The sequence below is a fragment of the Esox lucius genome, chromosome 5 (assembly GCF_011004845.1).
Source record: "Esox lucius isolate fEsoLuc1 chromosome 5, fEsoLuc1.pri, whole genome shotgun sequence".
NCBI lineage: Eukaryota > Metazoa > Chordata > Actinopteri > Esociformes > Esocidae > Esox > Esox lucius.
Genome location: NC_047573.1, coordinates 15,710,338 through 15,716,796, shown reverse-complemented (window position 1 = coordinate 15,716,796; position 6,459 = coordinate 15,710,338). Strand labels below are relative to the sequence as shown.

General features: G+C 38.3%; 1 long non-coding RNA gene across 1 annotated transcript; it reads left to right on the top strand.

Moving 5' to 3' along the window:
* Window positions 1-334: 334 nt before the first annotated feature.
* LOC105023018 lies at window positions 335-6,174 on the top strand. Its single transcript, XR_828948.3, has 2 exons — window positions 335-1,015; window positions 5,922-6,174. It is a non-coding gene; the product is annotated as an uncharacterized LOC105023018 (long non-coding RNA).
* The last annotated feature ends 285 nt before the right edge of the window (window positions 6,175-6,459 follow it).

Sequence of the window (6,459 nt, the reverse complement as noted above, 5' to 3'; positions counted from 1 at the left end):
GTGATAAGACCTATGTTCCCTACAGCGCGGGGAGAGCTGTGACTCAGGAGGACTTTGAATCAGGTGTCAGCCAGGCTAAGTGGCGATACCGTAGCTATCCAGAAAATATGAATACATTTTTACTGACAAAATGTTCTGAGTTACGTTTAAAATAGGCTGACACACTGTATGACCTGCTCTTTTGGCAAAAATTCTCTACCCTATATTTCAGCAACTTCCTGTCTAATAAAGCATAACATGCCTGAAAAATATATTTTAAAAATAATAATATTGTTTACAATTATATTTTTTTATTCCTCTTCCTATGTAAACATGGTAGCCTAACGGGTTTTGTCAACCAGAGATCAAAATGTTCTGTGTCTACAAAACACTACCAATGACGTCACAGGAAGGTGGCTCTGTGCACACCGGTTCACACAGGTGTCCTTCGCAGGTGTGAGGAAATGTGCGTCCAGAAAAACGAGTTCAACTTTCCGTGCCGTTATTTGAGCTTGTATCACAGATTAGGTATGGCTTACAATGTTGTGGGAAACTGTGCGCCGTTATTTTTCATAGCCCTCGCTTTTGACATTGGTGGTCTGGCCGTTCTTTTAGTTGGTATTTTCGCAGATCTTAAATTGGACGGTCACTTCTACGGTGATTTCCTAATCTACACAGGCGCAATCATCATCTTCCTCAGTTTGTTTTGGTGGGTTATTTGGTACACGGGAAACATAAAGGTTAACTCCGAGGACCTTGAGAAAAAAAACCTGCACAACTTTGCACACTGGGCGAGAAAGTTTTCCGAGCGGCTGTCTAAAGGCGGCATTAAAACTCTGGAAGCCGGTGAAAGGTGCATGGGTAATGGGAAGGAATTTGTCAACGGAACGGTGCTGGCGCACGTTCCGCCACGAATCAACAAAAGCGGTGTGATGGACAACATGCCGACAGAGAAAACGGTCGAGTTGGATTTCCTAAAGAACTCTGAGGTGTTGCAAAGCATTGCGGATGGCAAAAGATTTTTATGACACAGATGGTAAGTGTTTCTAACAATTCATTAGGCCTGTCTGTCACTCCTGGCTTTTCTGGGCACATTCCATTGTTCCATACTTTCAGCCCTGATTTCTTTGATCAGATTTTCCCACCCTGCTCAACCTATATTCTCCCCGACGACTATTTGAGATGTATTTTGTAAATATATCTAGTCCTTTGACAACAGGATCATGTCGATTTGTTTTAACTGTAAGACTTAAAGAAAATTGGTCTGATTTAACGTAAGTGTGCCATAAGTTATTCAGTAAATACGATTAAATAAAATAACGTTAATTAAATTATGTTCTGAAAAACTTTGTCATTATACTTTATTAATGAAATTAAAGAAATCAATATTTTAATAATTTTTTTGGGGTGAAAATGATGATATAACCCACAAAAATCGGGATTGTATTAAACCCAAAACAACTAAATCGTTCAGGCTCCATTGACTCTTGGTTTTAACGAACACACGTTTTACTTCTCAGCGCAGTAGCCCTATGTTGGAATGGAATTGTATCCCCACGGATGTTTTGGGGCAATGTTGTTTTGTAAATACACCAGCATTGCTAAAAGCAGCGAAGCAACAGTAGGCCAAATTCATGTTTAGCAAAACAGGTCATGTCAACATTCCTTCAGCTCTCTTGTCTTGAATAGGCCCAGTAGGCCTATTCCACATTTAATGATAAGTGGAGCCTAACACTTGCATGAAAAAAACCTCCCTTTTACGAGATTGCTAATCTGGCCCATTACAGCTGTTTTCCATCTCGTAAAGTAGTATTCAGGTACATGTATAGTCAAGTCTCACTATAAAAGCAGTTGACCATGCTCATTTGTCTGTGGGAGTTATAGTGTCAAGAAACGTAGTGTAGCTATATTTCCCAGTTGGAAAAGCAGCCATGTACTGCAGCCTTTGCCGGAGGCTCTGCTATTACTTGCTGATTGCACTTATAGTCGGCTTTATAAGGGTCATGGAATGTTGTATGGATGATGGTGGGGGGGGGGGGGGGGGGGTCTTGCATGGGTCCGTTTTGGAGATGCCACCTGACCGCGTTGAACGAACATTTTCTCCTCAGTCTGACACACCCTCATATATTTAGTTTTGAAGCGAAACCGTTAACCAAAAATTGTGGGTTAATTTTAGTTTGGACATTGGCCAGACTTTCGGCCCCTGAAACCTCTAGCTCTTTTGCGAAGCAGTTAACGTTCAGTTAATCTAATTGTGACTGAAGGTGTATACGATGTTTCGCATTACCAATGTTTTAATCGAGCAGAACATTTCTGAGCCATTCGGGCTGTGTATCGGTGCTTTTAATTTAGAAGGAAGCGATGTTGGGGCTGTTTCTGGCACTGGTACGGGGCGCGTTCAATTGTCTACAAAATGCAGTCTTTGACCTAAAGCAAATCAGAGCTTCAATAGATCCTACAATAAGTGTGTCACGCCTAGACACACCTTATATGCGCTCATGGGAGGATGGAGAACAATGCTAACATTTTATTTATAATTTTATTTCAGTAGCTCCTACAATATGTACTATCACTGTATTATACAGTACCAGTGAAGGTTTGGACACACTTACTCATTTAAGGGTATTTCTTTAGTTTTACTGTTTTTCACACTGTAGAATAAAAGAAGACATCAAAACTATGAAATAATACACATGGAATCATGTAGCGACCAAAAATGCCTTAAACAGATCAAAATACATTTCTTATTGTAGATCCTTCAAAGTAGCCACCCTTTGCCATGATGACCGTTTTGCACACTCTTTGGATTCTCTCAACCAGCTCCATGAAGTAGTCACATGGAGTGCTTTTCCAACAGTCTTGAAGGAGTTCCCACATATGCAGAGCACTTGTTGGCTGCTTTTCCTTTCTGTCAGGTCATCTGATGTCATCTGATAGCCCTTACTCAGTCTGGAGTTGTTTTGGGTCATTTACCCATTGAAAAACAAATGCTGGCAAACAACCAAAGGCAGCACAATAGTGGGAATAGACCATTTACATTTTCTGCGGTTTGAAAAAAGTTTACTTATTTCAGATGTGAACACAACTCTCTCTTTCACACAAACAGTGAAAAGTGTAGCTAGCTATAAACAACAGCATTGGCAAATTTAGCTCTCTGTGTGTTACTGATGGGGCGGCATACATGAGGGAGGCATCATGGTGACATTTGCACACACAAGCAGCAGTCCATAGAGGAGTGTCATACAGACAGAGAAGTTCAATTCACTGGGACAGCCTTAATAAGTAACTGGATTTGTGCTTACACTCTTGCCAATGAAAGATGTCGCATAATTGGCAACACTGGATGTACCAGCTTATGCGGGCGGCGATTCTTCAAACCAGTCATTTTTTGCTTACAGTGAGACCCAGAAATGTAGCACTACATAAGATTTAACCCCCCCCCCATGAATATTTATGAATTATTATTCCCAATTAGGTTTTTATTTTTCCCCTTCTCCTAGATTTCAATTTGTTTTTCAATTGAATTGTTCATATTATAGGTCACATTAAAAGTGGAAAAAGTTCTGACATGATTTATCTTTGTCTCATTCTTTTACATCACAAAAACCTGGCATTTTAACAGGGGTTTTTATATCCACTGTCTCTCAAACGCCTTGCCTTGTGACGCAAGACTGGACTCTGTGTACGGAGTCAAAGATATTCCTGACATTGCTGACAGAGAGAGAAATGTAGACAAACAGTTGTAATACAGAAATGATAGTAGACCTACAGTTCTAATACAGCAGTTATAGTAGACCATAATAAAAAAGCATCACTTAAACAGTTTTAGCATCGCAGCCTTGTTCAAAACCAACATTTTAAAATACCTTATTGAAACTATTCTTAATGGCACATTTATGGAGTTGGTGATAAAACTGGGCAAGCGGTGCCTGTGTTTGGCTGTGACTGGCTTTAGACGCCACAACATTGGGCATAAATAATTTTCGGTTCAGAGGTGTATTATAGCAAAAAATAAAGTTATATATGGTATTGATTTCTAAATAAAAGGGACGATAAGCCAATAGCCATATAACTTTTTTATAACCGCTGTTTGAGTTGAACTTCAGTTTTTAATCCCAGTGCTTCAATATTGTCCATTGGATTCACTAATAACATTGTAGTTGTTTAATATCTATTATCTAAGTCATTTATTATATATTGATTACTTACATTATTTAAACACTACCATTCAAAAGTTTGGGGTCACTTAGAATTTTCCTTTGAAAATCAAATTTCCATGAAAACATACATGAAAAAGAGTTTGAATAGAAAATATAGCAAAACGATTTGGAAATATAGTCATTAACAAGGTTAGAGATAATGATTTTTAATTTAAATAATAATTGAGTACTTCAGACTTTGCTTTCGTCAAAGAATCCTCCATTTGCAGCAATTACAGCCTTGTAGACCTAGTTGTCAGTTTTTTTAGGTAATCTGAAGAGATTTCACCCCATGCTTCCTGATGCACCTCGCACAAGTTGGATTGGTTTGATGGGCACTTCTTACGTGCCATATGGTCAAGCTGCTCCCACAACAGCTCAATAGGGTTGAGATCTGGTGACTGAGCTGGCCACTCCATTATAGACAGAATACCAGCTGACTGCTTCTTTCCCAAATAATTCTGGTTAGAGCCAGTTTGTGCTGTTCTGTGAAGAGAGCAGTACACAGCGATATACGAGATCTTCAGTTTATTGGCAGCTTCCTGCATGGAATAACCCTAATTTCTCAGAACAAGTAAAAAAGTTATTTGTTTCTGGACATTTAATCGATCCCACAATTACTGATGCTCCAGATACTCAACTAGTCTAAAGAAGGCCAGTTTGATTGCTTCTCTAATCAACACAACAGATTTCTGCTGCGCTAACTTAGTTGCAAAAGGGTTTGCTAATGATTAATTAGCCTTTTAAAATGATAAACGTGGATTAGCAAACATAATGTGCCATTGGAACACAGGACTGATGGTTGCTGGTAATTGGCCTCTGAACGCCCCTGTAGAGTTTTTCAGGTACAATAGTCGTGTACAACATCAATAATGACTACACTGTACTTCTGATCAATTTGATGCTATTGTAATGGACACGTTTATTGCTTTTCTTTCAAAAACAAGGATATTTCTAATTTACCTCAAACATTTGAATTGCAGTGTATATTTGAACCAAGATCTGAGGAAATAAACCTGAACAGTTTTTTCTTACTAGACATTACTCTAGCGAACACAGATCGCTACCATTGCTATGGTAAGAGGAACTTGTTGCACACCACTTATGACTTACTTTTACTTTATTGATAATGTTTTGCCGCAAATGGCAAGAGCAAATATTGACTGAGTGCTGATAGTTTAAGCAAACAATATTTTCTGTGTACATTCAGTGATTTCAGATTGAACAACTGAATGGTTTGTGGTTTGGTAATATTTTGCCAGTAGCTGACCTATTAACTGACCGTATGTCTCATTGTCCTGCCAACAATGTAGGTATTCAGTGATGACATGTTCTTGTTCAATTCTCATGAGCACCTGTGATGCTCATCTGTGGTTGTTTGTTGGGAAATGTGTTCCCCTCAAGTGCGTGTGTTGTCCAGGTTGACCGGGCAGTTTGATAAGAATCGTCTTAACAAGATGTGCTTGGAGAAAAGTCTATATCTTTGATAATCCCGCACCTGCTGTGGATGAGAATGAGGGAAGGCCATTATCACAAGTTGGACTTCATGGAAAATTGGCAGGGGAAAGAATTGTGGATAAATATGAGTAAAAAAGGGAAAGACGAATGGAAATTAATGTGTTGCTCATAACAGATTTTGTGAAATAATGTACTATAAATAGAAATGTACAAAAATATTTAATCTGAATATATTTGTGTAATATTGGTCATTTCATTCCCACTCTCTCCTTTCCTCTGTTGCAGGGTGATCTCTGGTTTGAAGAATGTTTGCCCCACCCTATTTTAACCCCTACGGACTAAAGACATTTGCCAATGTGAACAAAGGATACTCTCAATATTATTTTATCCTGGACGAATGCTGACACAATCTCTGGACCCTGCAGAGAGAATATCAATCTGTGAATAGATGAATAACTTAATGTTTTTACATTCTGAATTTTTACATGTTCTTTTTTGGAGCTAACTTCTTTAAATAAAGTTTATTAGGTTGTTTTTACACAGGATTTGAGCTATAGTTTGAGTCAGAGTTGGACCCATGTGTTCAGATATGTCTTTCATTAGAGAGATATTATTTTATCCTGGACTATATATATAGTGGGGAGAACAAGTGTTTGATACACTGCAGATTTTCCTACTTACAAAGCATGTAGAGGTCTGTAATTTTTATCATAGATACACTTCAACTGAGAAGACAGAATCTAAGACAAAAATCCATAAAATCACATTGTATGATTTTTAAATAATTAATTTGCATTTTATTGCAAGACATAAGTATTTGATC